This window comes from Engraulis encrasicolus, chromosome 1 (genome assembly GCF_034702125.1).
Source record: "Engraulis encrasicolus isolate BLACKSEA-1 chromosome 1, IST_EnEncr_1.0, whole genome shotgun sequence".
Classification (NCBI taxonomy): Eukaryota; Metazoa; Chordata; class Actinopteri; order Clupeiformes; family Engraulidae; genus Engraulis; species Engraulis encrasicolus.
The window spans coordinates 1,459,982-1,484,960 of NC_085857.1; the positions used below are offsets into that span (position 1 = coordinate 1,459,982).

General features: G+C 44.2%; 1 pseudogene; it reads right to left on the reverse strand.

Annotated features, from left to right (window-relative positions):
- Positions 1-13,358: 13,358 nt before the first annotated feature.
- Positions 13,359-17,587, reverse strand: LOC134445481 (uncharacterized; annotated as a pseudogene).
- Positions 17,588-24,979: the final 7,392 nt, after the last annotated feature.

A 24,979-nucleotide genomic window follows, 5' to 3' on the forward strand; every position in this document is an offset into this window, starting at 1 on the left:
CTATCTAATATGCTGGCCTTGTCTGAGTTTTTCCTCTCCTCTGCTGTTCTTCTGCTTAATGCCCTGAAGTAACTTACCGTGGTGGTTGTTTAAAATGTGTGAAATATTAATGTGGGTAATGATACTAATTGGATTAATACTTTCAGGGAAGTCGTTTAGCGGACGAGCTCCGGTGTCGGTGAAAGCTGGAGACGTAATCACTCCGCTCCGCACCGCACCACAGTCCCCTGTGTGTGCACTACCCACCTCTCTCTAAACATGTCCACGGCTGCAATTACTGATCTGAATCCCAACAGACTCATGGTTTATTTAATGAAATGAGGTCACTGCTAATAAATCACACACAGTGAAGGATTAGACTAATTACCAAAGCAGATTCCCTGAAAGGTATAGGGCCTAGTTAAGGACCTCTTTTAAATGGAAGTAGACCTATAGGGATCTCCAGTCAGGCCCGCCGACACGAGCCCAGGGAGATAGGGGGTCCAGAATTTGGTCCCCATTACATTGTATGTAAGGGGCCCTTTCAGATGACTTTGTCCTGGGCCTAGCAAAAGCTGTCAGCGGCCCTGTCTCCAGTATATATATATAGAGAGAGAGATATGCAGTGAAAGTAAGTGTTGTGATACATTGTCATGAATTGATGCAGTATATCGTGAAAATAAGTGTTGTAATTTCAACACTTTCAACACTTCATAAATTCACTCTGCTCTCTGAAGAAGACGTTTCCAAACTCATCACAAGAAGCCGTCCCACTACCTGCCTACTAGACCCAGTGCCCACGAACCTTCTTCAAGACATTGCCCAAACAGTGGTCCCAGCAATCACATCCATCATGAACTCCTCACTCTCCTCCGGCACTGTCCCCTCCGCCTTCAAACAAGCAAGGGTGACACCACTACTGAAGAAGCCTACACTGAACCCTGCTCATGTCGAAAACTACAGACCTGTCTCACTGCTTCCCTTCCTATCCAAGACGCTAGAAAGGGCAGTTGCAAAGCAGGTCACCAACTTCCTAAACCAGAACGGATTACTGGATCCAAAACAATCTGGTTTCAGAAGTGGACATTCAACTGAAACTGCGTTACTCTCAGTGACTGAAGCTCTAAGGACTGCAAGAACGGAAGGACTATCCTCGGTTCTCATACTACTAGACCTGTCTGCAGCCTTTGACACAGTCAACCACAAGATCCTCCTGAGGATACTCACAGCCATGGGAATCACAGGCGTTGTCCACTCATGGTTCAACTCCTACCTCTCTGGACGCACCTTCAGTGTGTCATGGCAAGGGAAGCTGTCTACGACTCACACCCTCTCCACAGGCGTACCCCAAGGATCAGTGCTGGGACCCCTTCTGTTTGCAATATGCACCTCCTGCCTGGGACGTGTCATTCAAACACATGGGTTCTCCTACCACTGCTATGCTGATGACATCCAGATGTACCTGTCGTTCCGTCCAGAGGACACCACGGCTTCGGAACGCATCTCTGCCTGCCTCACCGATTTGTCAACATGGATGAAGGACCACCACCTACAGCTGAACCTGGCCAAGACAGAGCTCCTGGTGATCCCAGCTAAAGAGTCGCTCAGTCACAACATCAACCTCAAGATAGGCTCCACCATCGTGACCCCAAACAAAGTCGCCAAAAACCTTGGCGTCATGATTGATGATGAGCTGTCATGCTCCAACTACATCAACTCGGTCACCCGGACCTGTCGAATCCAGATGTCCAACGTACGGAATATCAGACCTGTGCTGACACAATATTCTACACAACGACTGGTCCAGGCCACAGTCCTGTCCCACGTTGACTACTGCAACTCACTCATGACAGGTCTACCTGCTTGTGCGCTAAAGCCTCTGCAGATGATCCAGAATGCGGCGGCACGGTTGATATTCAATCAACCCAAAAGGACCCATGTTACTCCTCTATTTATTGAGTTGCACTGGTTACCGATCGCCGCCCGGATCAAGCACAAGGCATTGACCCTTGCCTACAAAACCATCACAGGAACGGCCCCAGCGTATCTGAAGGACCTACTAACGCCTTATGTTACTGGAAGAGAACTGCGCTCATCCAGCACAAGCCGTCTGGCTCTGCCATCCAGTTGCTCTAGGTACTCCCAGTCAAGATTGTTCTCCGTTGTGGTACCCAAGTGGTGGAACAGTCTCCCAGAGGCAGCAAGACTAAGCACATCTCTTGCAGCCTTCAAGAAACAACTAAAGACATTCCTCTTTCGAGAGAATCTACTAGACTAATGCTTGAACTGGCCTTGCCCCAGGGCAGACTCCTGACATGATGTTTAGTTTAGTTTAGTTTGTGAGTGTGTGTTTGTGTGTGTGTGTACTCGTTATTTACTCTATATAAAAAATAAAAAAAAAGACTAACCCCTCTTTGCAACTGCACTTGTTGTTCTGTATATCTCCTGTGCACTTTGTATTTGCTTGTGATGTTGGCTTGATTATGTCCTCTTTTGAAAGTCGCTTTGGTTATAAAGCGTCTGCCAAATGCAATGTAATGTAATGTAATGTAATGTAATTGTATTGTCATGACGATTTTTTGCACGCCCCTTGTGGCTACCAGCCTGCCAAAGACAGAGCTAGTTCATCTTACTCTTAAAGATTAAAGCTGCCCCACTAGTAGAGGGCTGAAGCCCAAAAAATAGGCCTTTGACTTCAAGTCATGATGCAAAGGTCCCCTTTGGCATGGAAGTACCTTAAGGTCATACAAATAAATTTGTCCTAAGACAAAAGTGAGATCTAGCCTCGCGAGCCATCCACGTACTTCCGCCCAATACGAAATGAAATGGTAGTATTATGGGATGGTCAGGACCAGGCTAAGTGAGATCACTCAGAGATTGGAAGATTGGAATTCAACATGTTGGCCAGTTTGGGTCACAGAAAGTATGGATGGGCACAGACTACGGGGATGCTGTCATTTATTACTTATAATTAAGTTTATTACTACAGAACAAAAACTCATCACAACAGATCAGACATTCAGTCTATAGAGCACTATCAGTCTCTTATTGCAGCGCCCTGTGTTTGTGATATAGTCCATCTGTGATGTGATATGTAGGCCTAGTTCATCTCCTGTGCTGTGATGTGTAGTAAATCTGTGATATGTAGTCCATGTGTGATATGTAGTCTATCTGTGATATGTAGTCCATCTGTGATGTGTAGTCCATCTCCTGTGATGTGATATGTAGTCCATCTCCTGTAATGTGATATGTAGTCCATCTCCTGTGCCTGTGATCAGGCCTGGATTAATGCACAGGCTAGATATGGCTGCAGCCTAAGGGCCCCCAACTGCCAGGGGGCCCCTGAATCGCCAAAAGTGAAAAATTGCAGGACTGTGACAAGATGCAATATTGAAAAATCCATCTGTCGAGTTGAGAACAGTTGGTAGACATGTTATCCTTAATTTCTAGCTCCTAATTATGACAATGTCTATGTAACTTTGTTGTGAAATTTGTCCTCTGGGGGGGCCCACAGCAACCTGTAGCCTAGGGGCCCCAGGCCATCTTAATCAGGCCCTGCCTGTGATATGTAGTCCATCCGTGATATGTAGTCCATCTGTGATATGCATCTCCTGTGCCTGTGATATTTAGTGCTTTTGTGTTGAGGCTAAATAAGGAAATACATCCAGGGCTTAGACTCTAAAAAGTCTGCCATCTTTACAGCTGCCATCCAACACGTAGAGGATGTTCATCTTCAACTCCCACTCTGGTGTTGTGGACGGGGCTGCGCTGGAGAGGATAAACAATTGATGTGCCCAGGGCCGGATTAAGATGGCCTGGGGCCCCTAGGCTACAGGTTGCTGTGGGCCCCTCCAGAAGGCAAATTTCTAAAAATAAATAAAAATAAAACGAAAAATGCACATAGACATTGTCATAATTACATAGCATGTTTACCAACTGTACTCAACACGATAGATGCATTTTCCAATATTTTTCACTTTTGGCCAATCAGGGGGGCCCTGGCAGGTGGGGGCCCTAGGCTGCAGCCATATAGCCTGTGTGTTAATCCGGACCTGGATGTGCCATAGTCATAAACAAAACAAAAGCGAGACTCTGCCAACAGCTTGTTATTCTCCACCTCTCTCTCCTCCTCTTGTTATTCCCCTCCTCTGTCCTCCTCTCTCCTCTCTTCACCTCTGTCCTCCTCTCTCCTCCTCTTCTTATTCCTCTCCTCTCTCCTCCTCTCTCTGTCCTCCTCTCTCCTCCTCTTCTTATTCCTCTCCTCTCTCCTCCTCTCTCTGTCCTCCTCTCTCCTCCTCTTCTCTTCTCTCCTCCTCTCTCCTCCTCTCTCTGTCCTCCTCTCTCCTCCTCTCCCCTCCTCTTGTAACCTCTGTCCTCATCCTCTGTCCTCTCTCCTCCTCTGTCCTCCTCTTTCTGATCTTTCCTTCAAGCATGGGGTGAGTTTCCGTCTTTCTTTATAGGTTGATTTACTGTACGTGCCCCTTGTGGACACAGAAAGCAAAACCACAAAGAACATACACATACATACAAACTAACCCATAAAGTGTAATTGATTTTTTTTTCATAAGACGTGCTATAAATTCACCAATTGATTCCAGGTCAGTTGAGAAATTATTTAATCCGGGGCCCATCCATGCCACCACCTACTCAACATCAGATGCTTCATAAGCTTCATTTACTTGCTCGAGTCAGGGTTAGGTTTGTAGGCTGTCTGTAGATCGTGTACCCATCATGCACTTCACTTCTTGGAGAAAACAGAACAGAAAGCCATTTATCACAATATTGACTCCTGTGGTGCCTGTTTCCATTGTGGCAGTAAGTGGTGCATGAGAAAGAAACATATGACAAGGGAACATGGTGTAAAGTTCTTCATGGAACTCTGTTGCTCACAGGGGGCCCCTGGTGATGTGGGGGCCCTAAGCCATCGCATAGTTCGCTTATGCCTTGGACCGGCCCTGATGTTCACCATCCACTCCACATCGACCTTTGGGGTTACGACTTCAACATGCCCCATGGAAAGGAAACCTTGTAATACAGAATGGCTCATTCAGGATAACAAAAACCTCATAAAGTAGTCGATATCTCAAGAGTACAATGAGGTTTTCTTTGTGTGGCCAGATAGCTCTCTTGTGTGTGCTACAAACTGTAAGTCATGCAAGTGCAGTGACCATTAAAGTCTCTAATGAAGCACATAAATTGAAGAAATGGCGTGTGACTCTTTTTTTACTATTTGTATCGTATTGGTCATCGTAACGGTGAAATTAACTGGACAGACTCTTCTTTTCCGCTTCTTGTGTCATTACCATATCCGACCGGCATTCAGTTTGGCCAATGGTCCGCACATTTTGACATTAGCTTGTTAAGTTTTTTTATTATTATTATTGAGAGGACATGCTTGCTGTGAACCAGCGAATTACATGGAGCAACTATGAGAGGTAATAGACCTACACATGTTATCTTAGCAGGTTAGTGACTTGAAACAAATAGGCTGTGGTACATTGGACCATAAAAAGGAGCATACATGTAGCCTGTTTTTTTCTGATGAATAAGGGGGCATTGACATTTTTTTAGTGGTAGTAGACGTCATTTGCCAAAACCATAGCTAATGCCACTAGTTAAATTATATTAATTAATATTTGGTCATTGATGTATAAGCAGTCACTCTGCTTTGTTTTTGTTAGTTTAGTTTAGTCTAGTTTATTGGTTTATTTGACAGGGGCCATGTACAGGACAACTCCAGTAACAGAGTTAGCTACAAAGCTCATTTGCATCTGTGGTCCCTGGACACTGGTCCCTGGGTGTGGGAAAACCTCTGCTCCTGTCTCTCTCTACAGACGGGAAGAACTTGTCTCTGTCACAAGTCCTCTTTAGTATTCCTGTGCTGGTGGCCATCTCGGTGGATGTCATTACACGCCCTGGTGCAGAGCTGTATATTAGCTGAGCTTAGCGGCAGCAGGTATTAAATCTCTTTGAGGTCCATATTAATGGAGTGATTATCACACCTTAGGCTTCGTCATCTTCTGAAGAGGTTGAATGTGTGTGGCTAACTGAGCAGGTGTGTCTTGTATATTAATAATAAAGGATATATTGTACAGCATATAGGCTACTGTATACATTTTGCATGAATGCACTTTCGTGTCGTATATGCAGGTGTGAATTTGTATATGTATGTGAGTGTGTGACAGAGAGTGTGTGTAGATAAATGTGAACAATATTTTGTGTGAATGCAGTTTTGTATGTTGAATATGCAAGTATGTGTGTGTGTGTGTGCGTGCGTGCGTGCGTGCGTGCGTGCGTGCGTGCGTGCGTGCGTGCGTGCGTGCGTGCGTGCGTGCGTACACGTGCGTGCGTGCGTGCGTGCGTGCGTGCGCTCGCGTGCGTGCGTTCGCGTGCGTGCGTACATGGGCGTGTGTGCGCACGCTTATTCGCGTGTGAATGAGACTTCATTCATATCAGGAGTAAAATTTCATGTTCACTGTCCCTCCAGCAAAAAGCAGGCAAGCAAATGCCAAGAAACACTGAGGAGACGAATGAAGCAGAGCTGTCAATCACTCACTCTTCCCCTCCTGCTCTCTTCTTTACCTCCCATCATTGCCCTCCGTGCCAATCCCTCTGTTCCTCCCCTCCGTATCTCCTTGCCCTTTGTCTTCTCCATGTTCTCATTTCCCCTGTCTTGTCATCTGTAATTCCTTCTCTCATCCCTTGTCTTGTCATCTATAATCCCTCTCTCCTCTCCTCTCCTTCTCTCCTCCTCCCCTCTCAGTTGTATGGTGCTGCATTGTCAGGAAGTGATGACAGTGAAAGCCTAGCTGCATAAGAAATGCAAATGGCTGATGACTCTGTTTCACCACTGATAAAGGGCTGATGCAGTACACCATTACTCCTGCATTGTGTGTCTGTTCTCTAGCAACCTCACTTCATTCCTCCGCATTTGACCCACCCCACGTTTCTGTCTATTTCTCGATTTACCGGTATCAACTTTTCTCTCTGTAATGTTGTTGCTGTATATTCCATTTGTTATATTTCACTCTCTCTGCTGATGACTGTTTTCACCCCTGACAGAAGACTGATGAGGTACACCATGGTACAGTAAAGATACAGGTGGCAGTACACCATGGTACAGTAAAGATACAGGTGGCAGTACACCATGGTACAGTAAAGATACAGGTGGCAGTACACCATGGTACAGTAAAGATACAGGTGGCAGTACACCATGGTACAGTAAAGATACAGGTGGCAGTACACCATGGTACAGTAAAGATACAGGTGGCAGTACACCATGGTACAGTAAAGATACAGGTGGCAGTACACCATGGTACAGTAAAGATACAGGTGGCAGTACACCATGGTACAGTAAAGATACAGGTGGCAGTACACCATGGTACAGTAAAGATACAGGTGGCAGTACACCATGGTACAGTAAAGATACAGGTGGCAGTACACCATGATACAGTAAAGATACAGGTGGCAGTACACCATGATACAGTAAAGATACAGGTGGCAGTACACCATGGTACAGTAAAGATACAGGTGGCAGTACACCATGGTACAGTAAAGATACAGGTGGCAGTACACCATGGTACAGTAAAGATACAGGTGGCAGTACACCATGGTACAGTAAAGATACAGGTGGCAGTACATGATACAGTAAAGATACAGGTGGCAGTACACCATGATACAGTAAAGATATAGGTCGGTGGCAGTACACCAGTACTCCATTACCTGCATTGTGTGTGTCTGTCCCCCCAGGCCTACAGGACCTGCATTGTGTGTGTCTGTCCCCCCAGGCCTACAGGACCTGCATTGTGTGTGTCTGTCCCCCCAGGCCTACAGGATCCTGCCTCATCCTGGTCCTCCTCACTTCCTCGTCTTCATTTAACATCCATACACTCATAGACGTGCACAGATAGACACGAGGTGTTGCTTGGGCAGCACCAAGTTGCCTTTAACGGACAAAAGTGCCCTTTTGAAAGTTCGTTTTTTATTTTTATTTTTAATTATTTTATTCCTTAAATGTAGGGTTAACGCTGTAGTCGATGTTCCCATCATCATTTAGACATGACTGTCAATTAAAATCGAGTGATAATAATGCCTCATGCCCCCTCCAACGGCACACATCCATTTGTCAACGTGAGCGCACTTGAACTGACAGATTCGGAAGCGCGTTGCACAGGCAGCAGTGTGGTGGGCAGCCCCCACTGTTCTCCCCTCCAGCCAGGTAACAGTCAATAGCCTATTTATGATGTTGAAAGTTGCTTGTGAGTGACTTTGGAAGTGATCTAAAGAGAGCCTTGACTTTTATAATGAGACTTTGCAAATTGTGCATTTATCAAATATACCGCAGAAGAGGTAGCCAAAGTTATGTCAACAATTAACACAGTGTAACATGATTGTAACAACCATTATTAGCCTATAATGAATCCAGAAGTTGCTCAAACAGTTTCGGGTCTAAAGATGAACCTGTTCTGTAGATGTTTGGGAAACAGCAAGAGGATTCATGTAGGCCTAGGTATGTTTGGGGGAAACGTTGGCCTCCTGATGAAATATGCAACGCGCCAGATCACATTTGTGGGACAAAACAGCGGTCATGGCCAGGTCGGGAAAAAAAGTTTGTGGGTGAATTCCAGCAAATCTGCCACTTATAGCCTTCTGCACAGCAATAATAACAGGGTGCACAGCAATGTCTTATGCGGCGGGAAGCAGGAAGTGTTTAATGACACCTCCAGAAAAGTGTTATTACTTAGCCTACACGGATAAAATCTCCGACCCAAAGTAGCAGTTTTCACTCACAATACCAGTGTAATAAGATTTGATAACGTCTTGCAATGATAGTTGAGCTTTAATATTCGTCTTAACAGTTTGAAAACACACATGAACTAATTAAAATCGGTACTAATGGAGGAAAAATGACCGGAGATGCAGAGTTTTCCAAGTAAGGAATCTAGAATGAATTGCTTCCTGATCACTGCGCTGGGAGACGCACAGTTAAAGCGACAGTACACTTTTTAGTCCATGCGGTAAATGATGCTCTCGGCATGCCATGCCGGGCTTGGTAATCTAATTATTTTAACTTTCCTAAATAATATTCATAATTTTAAATATTTTGAAATGTTTTGTTTAGCTTACTGTAGAATGTTCATTAAAATGTGATTAAAAAATAATAATATAATAACCGAAGCGTGACAGCCGCCAGTTCCACATGCCCCCCACCACCACCCCAGGACCTGCCCCCCAAAATGTCTGTGCACGCCAGTGCCTACACTATAGTTCTCAGACTTTATACTCTTTTTTTGTCTTAATTCTCAAATCTCTCTCTCTCTCTCTCTCTCTCTCTCTCTCTCTCTCTCTCTCTCTCTCTCTCTCTCTCTCTCTCTCTCTCTCTCTCTCTCTCTCTCAACATTTCTCTTGCAACTTTACTTCATTCCTCCACATTTTTACCCACCCCCAATTTCCGTTTTTTTCTCGATTTGTCTTCTTTTCTCTCTGTAATATGTTATATTTCATTCCCTCTGTTCCACAATCCCTCGCTCTCTGCTTTCCTATTTCCTCCACTCCTCCTTCCTCCTCATCTCTGCTCTGCCTCTCCACTCCTCCTCCTCCTCCTCCTCCTCCTCCTCCTCCTCCTCCTTCATCTCTGCTCTGCCTCTCCACTCCTCCTCCTCCTCCTCCTCCTCCTCCTCCTCCTCCACTCCTCCTCCTCCTCCTCCTCCTCCTCCTCCTCCCTCCTCCTCCCCCTCCTTCATCTCTGCTCTGCCTCTCCACTCCTCCTCCTCCTCCATTTCTCCCTCCTCCTCCTCCTGCTCCTCCTCTTCCTACACCTCCTCTGCTCTGCCTCTCCACTCCTCCTCCTCTTCCTACCCCTCCTCCTCCTCTTCCTCCTCCTTCATCTCTGCCTCTCCTCTCCTCCTCCTCCTCCTCCACTCCTCCTCCTCCTCCTCCATCTCTGCTCTGTCTCTCCACTCCTCCTCCTCCTCCTCCTCCTCCTCCTCCTTCATCTCTGCTCTGCCTCTCCACTCCTCCTCCTCCTCCTCCTCCTCCTCTCATCTCTGCTCTGCCTCTCCACTCCACTCCTCCTTCCCCTCATCTCTGCTCTCTCTCTCCACTCCCCCTCCTCCTCCTCCTCCTCCTCCTCCTCCTCCTCCTTCATCTCTGCTCTGCCTCTCCACTCCTCCTCCTCCTCCTTCTCCTCCTCCTCCTCCTCCTCCTCCTACACTCCTTCTCCTCTTCCTCCTAAACCCTCCTCTTCCTCCTCCTCCTCCTCTTCCTGCACTCTCCTCCTCCTCCTCCTCCTCCTCCTCCTCCTCCTCCTCATCTCTGCTCTGCCTCTCTCTCTCCAGTAATCCGTCAGGCTCCCCTCTAATAACGTGCGGTGCGGTGGCTCTGCTGTAATTGCCTTAATCCCAACCACCAGGCCGGTGACAGCACTCAGTGATTTGTGGCAGCAGTGTTGCAGTTGTGCCCAGCGACAGCAGTGCCGTACCCCTATACGGTCACTCCAGATCCCTTCTCGCTGTCTCTTCGTGGCTGATAAATGGCCTCCGTAAGTCTTTAAGAATTATAAAAATAAATAGGATTCATAAGTGAGATTGACAGTGCTAAATATTGAACCAGGCAGGACGGAGGAATACCACACTAAGCACCTGTGTCCTCTGTGCCCTTTTCCTCTTGAAGTTGCCTTGCGTGATGCTTGCTTACTTACAGTAGGTGGCAAAGGCCTGGTGGCAAAGGCCTTGGTCATGACAGGCCCATGTTAAATCACACGACCACACACGCTCTTTCTTGTGGATGACACTGTGAGGATGAGAAAAACAAACTTAACCCTGTGAAACCTGAACCATGAAAGCAATGAGAGAAAATTCTAATTTTTTGGAATTTGCTTCAATATTGGTCCCTTATAAGAAATGTAAAAAAAAAATTCAAAATTGAAAAACAAAGTCTAACAGTCTAGCACTCCATGTCCTCTTTTCCAAAAAGTGTGAAGCAATGATCACTTTCCCTGACCCATCCTCAAGTGTTTAATTTGCACCTTTTCTTTTCTCACCTTTTTTGCCAGGGACAAAAATACTTCTGTATTGTTTTTGTGCCTTTATTTTTCTGGCTTCCGACTTCCAGCACTGCACTGTGGCGACAAGTGCCGGTTAGTGCATCTGAGTATCACAGATTGCCACAGAACTATCTATCTATCTATCTATCTATCTATCTATCTATCTATCTATCTATCTATCTATCTATCTATCTATCTATCTATCTATCTATCTATCTATCTATCTATCTATCTAGAGCCTATACACTTCATGTTACTCAAATGCTAATGACTGAATCTAAATGTATTACTGAAGACTCTTGGTAATATCTCAAATCTCAGCAATGATGTTCAGATGTACGTAGTTCAGGTTTTTCAGAAAATAAGTCTGAATATCTGCTATCCCATCCCAAGGCTACTTCTGACATAGTAAAGAGCCACACTGAAGGACTAGGTGCTGTGGTGTGAAAAATTATAACTCCAGACTCATCAGGCCTTGAGTTTCCTCATTCATATCCACAGAGAAGACGGAAAAGTACAAAAAAAAACAGGAGACTATGGTGCCATTTACGTAAGCAGTGGTGCACTGTTATTTAAGGCCAGAGTGACAAGGGGGGCACTTTGCATATGGCCTGATCTCTTTGTTGAACATTATTTTAAAGGAAAGAACTGAAAATAAATGCACTGAGTATGTGATAGCTGTATCTCTGCAGTTACTTGTGTAGGGGAATTAAGTCCAAAAGGTGTATTGGCAGGGCTGTCTCACCATCAACTGAGGCTGGCGTAGTCGAATATTACTGTGTGCCTGTTACATTTTGGCAGAGACAGATTGCCTCTGCATTTTTGAGTAGGTAACTCCAGCCTGTTGCATTTGGTTGCCTCTGCCTTTTTGAGTAGGCTACGTAGGTTATTTGCCTTGCTCTGCTATGTGTCTTTGCTTGCTTTGTTTTTTGAGAACACAGTGTCAGCGCTTCAGCAGTTTCAGGTACAGTAGTTAGGTCAAGATGCAGCCAGGGAACCTTACGCTGATTCACTCCTCCTAATTAGAGCTGCCTCATCATAGCTAGGGCTGTGACGATATTGAATCGAATCGTGATTAATTGTGATAAGCAGTCAAGATCCTGAATCATGATGCAAGGGCACAGTTTCGTGATGTGTCCTTTCAAAGTTCTGTTACCCTTTAGTCCAGAAAACAACCACATGATATGATGTGATAGTGCTTGAAATCATCATCATTATCATCATTACTATTATGAAACTTTATTATTAGCCTTTTGCAACCTATTCTACGTATAAACTATCATGGTTTGGCAAAGGTGAAAAAAATGAATGAAGTAGATATCACAATGCATTGCAATAATACATTAATCACAATGTATCGTGATAGTATGGCATCATGCCATGTGTATCGTGATGCGTATCGATTTGTGAACCCCTTGCCAATAACCACCCCTCATCATAGCACTGTTTGTTGTCATTTAATTAGCAGAATGTTTTCACACTCTGTGATTCTGCATTTCTGAAAGCCATGAGACAAACCAACAAAGCTCTGATAGAGAGAGAAAGCTGTGAGAGAGAACGGAAGAGAGCGAGCAGGAATAGGCTAAGAAAGGAGGATAGGTGATCCTGCTAGCCATTTTTAATCACCAGATCATTTAAGTTACATAAGCCTTTGGGTATGTTCCTTCACTGTCTCTTTTAAAGGGACACTGTGCAGGAAATGATCAAAAAAGGTACTGCAACTATGCTGCTAATTGAAACTGGGCTGCCTATTGCCAAATTTGATCTTTACATGAAAGTTTACTCAGTAATAAACAAATATTTTCTAGTATGGTCCAAGTACAGTCATTTTGCAGCTAAAAATGGCTAGTTTTGGAAATTCAAAATGGCGGACCATGGAGAAGATCCCCCTTTTCATGTATGAAAAGTGCAATTTTTCCAGTCATAATGAATGCTTAGAATTTGATGGTGGTGGTCAGTATTCATGAAAAAGGTAACATTAGTGAATGGGTAGCATGAATTCTGGAAATAAACACCTAAAATCAATGTCTCTTTTAATGATGTTTTGGTTGGCAGCATGGGCTGTAATGACCATTTTTGTGTCAGGTTCCGTAAACATTCACTGCCGGTCACATGTTTGGTCTGTTCAACATTCTCGTGACGTTACGGTACTAAGGAAAGATGAGGGAATGGAGGAAAAAATGGCATTATCATCTTCTTTTATTGATTGGTTCCTTTCTAGTGTGACATATTTTGATGAAAGGATTTCTTGAAAGGCGTTCGCCTTGTTACAGTACCATCTGTCCCCAGGGGGAGAAGTGATGGCGGCTGGCTGCCACACGTCCTCATCTGCTGATCACTGATCACTTGCATCCTCCACCAGCACGCTCAACACACTGCTGCTTCCTCAAAGGAAATACGGGAAGAGGGAGGAGAAGGAACAATTGTCTTCCTCGTTCCTTTAGATCTGGCTCTCCTCTCTTCCTTTTCTTCTTTACAGTTTCCTGATGTCTCTGGAGCAGTCATGTGTGTCTGCAAGCTTGTTAGTCTTGTGGTGTGATGTGTCATTATGATACAGGAGCTAACTAGAACCAATATATCGTAATGCTGCACACTCCATCAGGCAGCTGTGAGCTATCTGGCTCTGGGATCACAGTTGGTCAGCTTCTTACTGGTAGACCTGCTTTTCCAAAATCTTTTCTCAATGCAGTGGTGTTGGTGTGTGTGCATGAGTGCGTGTGTGTGTGTGTGTGAGTCTGCGCGTCCCTGAGTGCTTTGGTGCGTTGTGAATGGTGAGTTGGGTTTAAAGGGGTCAGTTATGGTAATGGCAAAAATCCAAGCCCTTAACAGGGTGAGATGGCAACCCCAGTCTTAGATGGCAACCCCAAAGCCCCAGTCCTAGAGCTCTCCAAGTGAGCCAACATGTGAGCACCTCAGGTCATTATGAGGCTAAATTAATGCAAGAACTCCCAGAAGCCCCATGCAGCCAGAACTCCCTGGGCATGCCAACAGAGCAGTCAGCAGTGAGCATGTTGGCTAAACATTCTTACACTTCTGCACAACAGTTCAGATAACTAGCAAAATGTCATATACCTCCCAAAACAGCTCATTCTTGCATCAGCACTAAACCTTCTCCCACATAAATAGTCAGTACCATAAAAATGGCATATATCCTTCTCAATTGGTTTGGCTCATTTGCATTAATTTAGTCATTCTGTCAAAATAAACTGGATGGTTCAGCATAACGCCATGGATCCTCATCACTTGCTCATATCACTCCAAAACCAGTTTACCCGTGTGTCAAAACTAAATTCCTTCCACAGAATGCCATCTGAAAAAATGTCAAGAAATTAGCCAAATAACAGAGGAAACTGTAGTATACACGGTTGTAAAATGATTTTCCACAAATTAGTAAAGTTACAATACCATCTGGCCTGTTGAACACTGTCATGAATTTACTGTTTACAGTAAAGAAATTCTTACAGTTTTTCTCGATTGGTTTGGCTAATTTCTTGAAATTGAGATGACATTCCTCAAACTTTAAGGTAAATTGGCCAAACAGACTTACACTTCTTCAAAACATTTCAGATAACCAGCAAAATGTCATATGTCTCCCAAAACGTTCATCCTTGCATCAAAATGAAGTCACTCTCCCATATAAATAGTCAGCACCATAAAAATAGCATAGATCCTTCTCAATTGCTTTGGCACATTGTCATTCATTTCATACTTCTGTCAAAATGAACAGGACGGTGAAGCACAACTGCATGGATCCAACATCACATGCTCATATCGCTCCAAAATTACTTCACTTATGTGTCAAAACTAAATTTTCTCCTCACACAAATCATCAGTGCCCCCAAAATGCATTGTCACTTTGGCATTGTATAAGTACTATAAGTCAAAATGCTTAGAGGTTTTGTCTTTATGAGGTCTAGCTAAAGGAATACATTTTCACACCACACACACACACAGCACTAGTAATTCTGCTGAGGAAATGTCACTCTTTATTCACAAGTACATTTTTACACATTACTGCAGGTAGGAAAACACAAATACATGTATACAATTGATATGCATACAAAATTTAAAAAAACCCTGCAAAAACAAAGTAAAATACATGTTACAGTAAAGAAAAACAAAAACAGTCAAGCATCACAAATGAAATATAGTAAAATTCTGACTACTCTGCGTCATTCCCCTCTCTCTCCTCCTCCTCATCCTCCTCATCTTCCTGGCCGTCCATCCTCTGCAGTCTGTTTGGCCATAAGTTTTCATCAACATCGCATCTGATGTTTTCCCTAGCAATGCACCGTGGGAAGAAGCGGCGTGAATGCCTCAGCCATCCTCTACACTGATCGCCTGTTATGTCATCACAGGCAGCATCCATGGCATTGAGGAGGGACCTCTGGTTCTGGGCATGATGCTCGTACACCCTCCATCTCCACGCAGAGAAGAATTCCTCTATGGGGTTGAGAAATGGGGAATAGGGGGGTAGTGGGACGTTGTGCATTCTATGGTGGGTGTCAAACCACGCCCTGATGCGATGGCCACGATGAAAGCTGACATTATCCCAAACCACAACAAACTGGGGTAGGTGGAGCCCTTCGAGACCCCTCTCATTTTCTGGAACTAAATCTAGGTACAGACGATCCAGAAAATGGAGGAGCTTCTCTGTATTATATGGCCCTAAACTTGCCATATGTGTAGCCACACCATTTTCAGAAATGGCTGCGCACATGGTAATATTCCCCCCGCGCTGCCCGGGGACATCCACTGTGGCCCGCTGGCCAACGATATTACGGCCACGCCTGGCCAGGCCAGGTTGAATCCTGCCTCATCGATAAACACTAGGATATGGGGGGTTTCATTCCCCTCTAGTGCCAGGATTCTCTAGCCTGGGCGAATAGCCGACTGTTGACTCCGTCAATCAGTCTGGCAAAAGTCATGAGGAATCCGTCTCCGTGGACGATGGGAGATGGTCTGATCTTACTCTATCATTTAAATTAATTGAAGTTCCAAACTCAAATTAAAACCCATATTGTGCTTTTTTTGCATGCCTGTTACGTTATAGCGTCGCAAAAGCATACAAATAACATAACGAAAGCGTGAATATAGTTACCTTAACCAATCAGTAACGGAGCTCGCGGGTGAATTCTACGTCACCACTCTCAACTGTTTGCTGATTGGCGAAACACTGAGAGAACCGAGCTCGAAGCTTTTGCCAGACGATGTGCGGAGCCAAAATCTTTGGGTGGAGTACAGAGGATGGCGTCGCGAGGCTAAGGATTCTCTACAAAAGAGAAAAATAAACCAAATCAGTCATATGGCTCATACAGTCACAGCAGTAATACTCTTCACAAAGTCAATATAACCCACTGTGGTCCAATCCCAGAGTGCAGGTATATGCAGAGATTCTGCAGGTAGTGTTCTAACACTAGTAGAGGGGAGACATGATGATACTGTTCTGTTATAGTTGTTAGGTAAAATGTTGTAGTCAGATGCTGTATTGTACAGTAAAGCTGTATTCCAAAGGTAAAGAGGATATTTCTACTGGTAACGCTGAGAAATTGGAACCTCTGCGTGGTGTAGGATACTTGCAAACTGATAGACAATGAATAATTGGCTTACCTGAACATACTGATACCGCAGCTCTTTCACTCTGGCTGAGTTTCGATCAAATGGTACTCTATAGATCTGCTTCATGGTCATGTGATTTTTCCTCAGCACCCGGTCTATTGTGGCTATGCTGATGGTGTTGATGTTTTGGAAGACTGTGTTGTTCTGGAGGACTGTGTTTCGGATCTGTGACAGTGTGATTGCATTATTTGCAATGACTATGTTGCATATCTCTTCTTCTTTGCGAGGAGTGAGTAGTCTTCTTCTCCCACCTATGTGACGCTGTCGCCCAATCCTGCACATAGACACAGACAACATGACTTTTTGTGGTGTTTTTGTTACATACTGTCAATCACTGACTGTATTGCATACTGCTTCATTCTGCTGTGATTTTGTAGCTTTGCTAGGCTACTGTGCTTACAAATGAACAGCAATACTACTGTAATGTGCAATGCTGCTTTTTGTCTAGTTTAGAGTACAACTGTATTTTGTTTGACATGGTACAATAGTGTGCTGTATCATACTGTGACATTGAGGTGAGATTTTGCAGTAGCCTATGCCCCCCCCCCCTCTCTCTCTCTCACACACACACACACACACACACCGGATAACAGTACAGTATGGCTTTCTCAGAAAATGCTGTAGTTCCCTCATTGCATAGGCCTACCTTTTTTCCCGGCGAAAGGTCTGGATGATGGAGGACACTGTGGAGCGTGGCACATTTGGTTGCACTCGGCGCCCTGCCTCTGCCATTGTGAGACGATGGTTGACAACATGATCAATTATGGTGGCCCGAATTTCATCCGGTACACGATGTCTGTGAACTCCTCTTCCTACTCCACCACCACGAACCCTCACTCCTCCTCTTCCTACTCCTATACCACCGCGCAACCCCAATCCTCCTCCCCTTGCTCTTCCTCTTTCCCTACCTCCTGGATGTTGGCCTTGTATTTGTGGTCTCTCCATGTTGACATTGGGAAAAAGTACTAGCACCAGGCCAAGCTGTATATATACAGCAATATCAGCATTCAAAGTCATAGACAACACCTGTCAGGTAACTCAACAGACTGATGGATTGGTCTCCTGTAATTCGGGCCACTCCTCCTTGCTTTCACCTGTTACCTACTTACCTGATTGTCATGAATGTATGAAATATTCCATAATATGTGACTGTATTGTACTACAGTTTCTTAGCTACTTTTGGCAATTGAGCAAACTATTCTGCATATGGTGACTCATTGAATGACATTGTGCTGACATGTTTTGGGGAGAACAACCATTTCACTGAAAACCAACCAATTGGGATAGATTAGCAGCATGCACATCTTTGGAAGATATTCTAAATGTAGGCTGATTGTGTGAAATGTAGGCCACTTGTACATAACCATTTGCAAAGATGTACTAAGTGCTTGAGTCATGTACAAAGCATTTGCAATGTGATGAAAGCAATGAAAAATGCCATTCAGTTATGAGAAACCACAAGTGAGTTTTGAGATTTGTCCATGTCATTTTCAGAATGTCATCTCAGTTTCAAGAAATTAGCCAAACCAATCGAGAAAAACTGTAAAATACAGTATTATGTCCTTGACTGTTTTGACAATTGTGTAGACTACTTTGCATATGATGACTCACACAATGAAATCATGCTGACATGTTTTGGAGAGGGCAACCATTAGACTGAGAATTGTCTAATTCGTTTAGATAAGACAGGACAATTTATTTTGAAAATGTGCTAAATGTATGCTCAATGTGTCAACTGTAGGATACTTATATATAGCCATCTGCAGAGATGTACTAAACATTTGAGACATGTACAAAGCATTTGAAATTTGATGAAAGCAATGAAAAATGCCATTCTGTTGTGGGAAATTGTAAGTTGGTTTCGAGATTTGTACGTGTTGTTTTGAGAATGTCATCTCAGTTTTGAGAAATTAGCCAAACCAATCGAGAAAAACTGTATGAGGCCAAATTAATGTGGTTGTCATGTGAGACAAACCGTGTCTATCACCTCCCTCCCTGCTCCCATAGAAACCCATTAAAGGGGCAGAACCTTTGTGCAATAGATGTTGGAAATTCACTTTTAAACCCTATTTTGGGTTCTACAGGGTTTACGGCACAAAATACCGTATGAGAGAAACACAAAATATAAGACAAAGGTACAATCTGTGGTTTAGCTGTACTTTGGCCTATTCAATGTTTGCTTTGAGTTTTCATGAAGATAGTGTAAAATTATTTGATTATTAAAAAAGGTGGTTCTGTGTGCAATCTGCAGAGACTTTGGAAAATGCCTTTGGAAAATGTGTCTTTGTGTCTTTGCTTTGTCCCTCTGAGTGCCTATGTATCCTGTGTTGTGCTGCATGGCAGCTCTGTTTGTTGAGGATGCTCTGAGGTGAGTGAGATCAAGGTAGAAATAAAATAAGAGAGAAAGATGAAGGACAAAGAAAAAAGGAGAGAGAGAGAGAGAGAGAGAGACTGTATCAGTATGCAATGGACTGATGTCTAGGCAAGTCGAATGAACAGAAACAAAACTGCTGATTTCCCCCAAATCTCAGTGTTGTCTCCCGTGGGTGATGCGGAGTAGAGGGATGACTGGTTCGTGACAGCGGCCTCTGCCTCCGGCAACCTCCTCATTAAGGCTCTAGCTCCTTCTCCAGTCTACCCATCATGCATCAATAAGAGCACACAACAACCTTCTCATTAAGGCTCTAGCTCCTTCTCTACATGATTTGTTCCAATAAGATCACACAACACAGCCGCCAAACATGGAAGGAAAAACAGACACGCTTTCTGCCCAGGCAGGGTTTTTTGTGAAGAAGAAGAAGAAGAAGACAAACTTGTGGTGTGTCCAGGCAGTTCTTTTTTGACGGTGAAGACAGGTTTGTGTGGTGTGTTGTGCGGTGAAGACAGGTTTGTGTGGTGTGGTGTGCGGTGAAGACAGGTTTGTGTAGTGTAGTGTGGTGTGGAGACAGGTTTGTGTAGTGTGGTGTGGTGTGCGGTGGAGACAGGTTTGTGTAGTGTGGTGTGGAGACAGGTTTGTGTAGTGTAGTGTGGTGTGCGGTGAAGACAGGTTTGTGTAGTGTGGTGTGGAGACAGGTTTGTGTAGTGTGGTGTGCGGTGAAGACAGGTTTGTGTAGTGTGGTGTGGAGACAGGTTTGTGTAGTGTAGTGTGGTGTGGAGACAGGTTTGTGTAGTGTGGTGTGGTGTGGAGACAGGTTTGTGTAGTGTGGTGTGCGGTGAAGACAGGTTTGTGTAGTGTGGTGTGGTGTGCGGTGAAGACAGGTTTGTGTAGTGTGGTGTGGTGTGCGGTGAAGACAGGTTTGTGTAGTGTGGTGTGGAGACAGGTTTGTGTGGTGTGGTGTGGTGTGCGGTGAAGACAGGTTTGTGTAGTGTGGTGTGGAGACAGGTTTGTGTAGTGTGGTGTGCGGTGAAGACAGGTTTGTGTAGTGTGGTGTGGTGTGGTGTGGAGACAGGTTTGTGTAGTGTGGTGTGGAGACAGGTTTGTGTAGTGTGGTGTGGAGACAGGTTTGTGTAGTGTAGTGTGGTGTGCGGTGAAGACAGGTTTGTGTAGTGTAGTGTGGTGTGGAGACAGGTTTGTGTAGTGTGGTGTGGTGTGCGGTGAAGACAGGTTTGTGTAGTGTGGTGTGGAGACAGGTTTGTGTAGTGTGGTGTGGTGTGGTGTGCGGTGAAGACAGGTTTGTGTAGTGTAGTGTGGTGTGGAGACAGGTTTGTGTAGTGTGGTGTGGTGTGGAGACAGGTTTGTGTAGTGTAGTGTGGTGTGGAGACAGGTTTGTGTAGTGTGGTGTGGTGTGCGGTGAAGACAGGTTTGTGTAGTGTGGTGTGGTGTGCGGTGAAGACAGGTTTGTGTAGTGTGGTGTGGAGACAGGTTTGTGTAGTGTGGTGTGGTGTGCGGTGAAGACAGGTTTGTGTAGTGTGGTGTGGAGACAGGTTTGTGTAGTGTAGTGTGGTGTGCGGTGAAGACAGGTTTGTGTAGTGTGGTGTGGTGTGGTGTGGAGACAGGTTTGTGTAGTGTGGTGTGGTGTGGAGACAGGTTTGTGTAGTGTGGTGTGGAGACAGGTTTGTGTAGTGTGGTGTGGAGACAGGTTTGTGTAGTGTAGTGTGGTGTGCGGTGAAGACAGGTTTGTGTAGTGTGGTGTGCGGTGAAGACAGGTTTGTGTAGTGTGGTGTGGAGACAGGTTTGTGTAGTGTGGTGTGGAGACAGGTTTGTGTAGTGTGGTGTGCGGTGGAGACAGGTTTGTGTAGTGTGGTGTGGTGTGGTGTGGAGACAGGTTTGTGTAGTGTGGTGTGGTGTGCGGTGAAGACAGGTTTGTGTAGTGTGGTGTGGTGTGGAGACAGGTTTGTGTAGTGTGGTGTGGTGTGGTGTGGAGACAGGTTTGTGTAGTGTGGTGTGGTGTGCGGTGAAGACAGGTTTGTGTAGTGTGGTGTGGTGTGCGGTGAAGACAGGTTTGTGTAGTGTGGTGTGGAGACAGGTTTGTGTGGTGTGGTGTGGTGTGCGGTGAAGACAGGTTTGTGTAGTGTGGTGTGGTGTGCGGTGAAGACAGGTTTGTGTAGTGTGGTGTGGAGACAGGTTTGTGTAGTGTGGTGTGGTGTGCGGTGAAGACAGGTTTGTGTAGTGTGGTGTGGAGACAGGTTTGTGTAGTGTGGTGTGGTGTGCGGTGAAGACAGGTTTGTGTAGTGTAGTGTGGTGTGGAGACAGGTTTGTGTAGTGTGGTGTGGAGACAGGTTTGTGTAGTGTGGTGTGGAGACAGGTTTGTGTAGTGTGGTGTGGTGTGCGGTGAAGACAGGTTTGTGTAGTGTGGTGTGGAGACAGGTTTGTGTAGTGTAGTGTGGTGTGCGGTGAAGACAGGTTTGTGTAGTGTGGTGTGGTGTGGAGACAGGTTTGTGTAGTGTGGTGTGGAGACAGGTTTGTGTAGTGTGGTGTGGAGACAGGTTTGTGTAGTGTGGTGTGGTGTGCGGTGAAGACAGGTTTGTGTAGTGTGGTGTGGTGTGGAGACAGGTTTGTGTGGTGTGGTGTGGTGTGCGGTGAAGACAGGTTTGTGTAGTGTGGTGTGGAGACAGGTTTGTGTAGTGTAGTGTGGTGTGCGGTGAAGACAGGTTTGTGTAGTGTAGTGTGGTGTGCGGTGAAGACAGGTTTGTGTAGTGTGGTGTGGTGTGGAGACAGGTTTGTGTAGTGTGGTGTGGAGACAGGTTTGTGTAGTGTGGTGTGGAGACAGGTTTGTGTAGTGTGGTGTGCGGTGAAGACAGCTTTGTGTAGTGTGATGTGGTGTGCGGTGAAGACAGCTTTGTGTAGTGTGGTGTGGTGTACCCTATTACGTACAAGAGTTTGCATGTTGTGCTATAAGGACTGCCTTGGGCCATACTGGGTCTTGTAAAGGTAATAAAAGTGTCCATTTCCCTTGGATACTCTCAGGTAGTGAAAGTGTCCATTGCCCTTGGATACTCTCAAACACTAGATTTATACTCCTCTAACTCAGGTGTCACTAGCCAGGTTACATGTAGGCCTACCACTAGCTCACCCCTCTCAAGTGTCACTACATGTAGGCCTACCACTAGCTCACCCCTCTTCTACACTTACATTTGTTTGTTTTCATCTGAAGTCTTCCTGCTCACTTATTTCCCCAACTTTTGTATGTAAATTACCTTAAGTAAAGAACCTTCTGCCAATTTCAGTATGCTGTTGTATTGCCCACGCCACCCTTGACTTCTCAGCAGCCTACCCGGAGATGCTACATTTTTCGACTCAGCCCTTTCCAAGATCTGTACAGTATACACTATATGTATAACTATTTATATGAGCACAGCAAAATGAGATGGAGATAATATCATAATTATAACTATTCTGTGTACAGTAAATATTATCTTCATCTGATTTTGCTGCCGCTGGTGTTTTTACTGTCTCAACACCCACTCATTGTCACTGCCTGCCTGTCAGGTGTGAGCTTGACATTTATTTCTCTGTGTATCTGACAAGTCAATGGCAGCAGGTGTGGCTTATTCATAAAATCTTCAGTGATCTGACATTTAGGTGTTTTTACTTCAGAGTGGCACTTCGGGAAAATGGGTACAGATTATTTGACATTACCAACACAAGGACTTCAATGATGAAACTAGAGCTAAAGATTACATTTTATTGTCACCTATTTGAATGTTTGTATATTCCACTGAATGTATGAACCATATTTTCGCCCACAAATTTCAATCTGCGATGGGGCATTAAATAAAGTCTGGGTCTTGTGAAGCCTTCTTCACCCACTATTATTTTCTCTCATTTTGTTTGAACAGTGAACAACAAATAGGTAGATGATTAATCTTGAGAGTCAATTGGGAAATTAAGCCTTTTAATCCTTTGTACTCACTAATACATGCTGAAGTTTTCTCTTATTGTGCGTGTGCTATTACTATCAGTGTATGTTACTGCTGTTACTGCACACGTCACATTCATGGTAGTATCACAGGGCTGTGGTGCATTCTGCCAGATATGCTGCACACAGTGCAGAGGTTATGAATCCACTTTGGAAACATGCGAGCCAACTGGCTTTCCTCAGGGCCTACTGTACTTAAAGCATTTCACTCCCACTTCTCCACAGTAGTCCTTGTTGTATTCTACTTAAAGCATTTCACTCCCACTTCTCCACAGTAGTCCTTGTTGTATTCTACTTAAAGCATTTCACTCCCACTTCTCCACAGTAGTCCTTGTTGTATTCTACTTAAAGCATTTCACTCCCACTTCTCCACAGTAGTCCTTGTTGTATTCTACTTAAAGCATTTCACTCCCACTTCTCCACAGTAGTCCTTGTTGTATTCTACTTAAAGCATTTCACTCCCACTTCTCCACAGTAGTCCTTGTTGTATTCTACTTAAAGCATTTCACTCCCACTTCTCCACAGTGCACAGTAGTCCTTGTTTTGCTGCAGCTCATATGCTAATCATTGAAGATCGATTGTGTTATGTATAAACTACGTGCACTTTAAGAACCGAACAACCCTATTGGAAGCAGGGTAATTTAAATAATTTGAATGACCGCTAATTTCAAGGCTGTTTAAGTGTCATACAAGCACCTGTAAATGGTATCGGTGCCCTATTTGTTGGTACTCGCCGATACCGATACCACCATTTTAGTGCCGATCCACCGATCCACCGATACTGGTATCGGTATCGGTGCAACACTAGTAATTACACATGCATGTGAGCATACAGCACACTGTCTACATACATGAACATACACGTAGTTGGCTCACTGGCTTAAACTGAACATGGCGTGTTACTCTCTGTAGATTAATATGCCAATGGGAACTGAACAAACAGCCTAGGGGGCATACAATATTAGCTGCCATTGTACACCTGAAGTGTACCTTTCCTTTCTATTTTTGTGACATTTTTTTACATTCTATTATTCTATTATCCATTTTTAGTGCATGCATTTTAATCTTGTTAAATTTTTTTTTATTTATTTTATTTATTTTTTTTCTTTTCAAGTTCAAGGAGTTTATTGTCATTGTCAATGAAGTCAACGAAATTGTGGGTGGAGCAACAACACTGCGTAGTTTGAAGTAGGCCTATAGAAGTAACCAAAAGAAGTAGTCAAATAAAGTCTAAATTCATGAAGTATATCATGAAGTATAATAAATTAAAGTAAATAATAGTAATAATATGAGTATTAACAAATTAATCAAGTAAATCAAAAAAAAAAAAAAATAAATAAATAAATAAATTAATCATGAATCATTGGTTCTAATTCTATGAATTGTTGCTTCTGTACTTTTGTTGTAGGCCATGTTAAGAGGCTCTCTCTGTGATTTGTAGAGCAAATTTTCTAAATGTGAGAAAATAAATGCAGCCGCTGGCACTATAAAAACAAATTAAGCATGTTGTGTCAGTTTCTGCACAGGGTGGAAAGAAACCAGCGACTGAATGAAGTCTGACGTTGACTTGAAATTCAGTGCCATGCCTCAGTTTTATAGCTTCCATTGCACGTCAGGATGAAGGCCTTGTAGCGCACTGGTGATGATTAATCATGCCATAATAATTCTTGTTGCAGACTACGGTACTCTCTCTTCCAAAACTATTTCGTCTCTTTTTCATGACATGACCATGAATCTTATTACAACTGAAAAGTGTATTGAATAGTTCTGCTCAATAGTTGGCAAGGAGATAAGATACAATTAGTCAATCAATTGGTCTTTTTAGCACATCTTGTCCCAGAACGATATAAAATCTTGCTAAAGGCACCATTTCCCTTCCGTTATTGTTATGGATCCATAACTGTTGCTAACTCTCTGTTCTGCCTCTATTTCTATTTTTCCTCATTTCCACTACATCTCTCTCAGCTTTTTTAAAGAG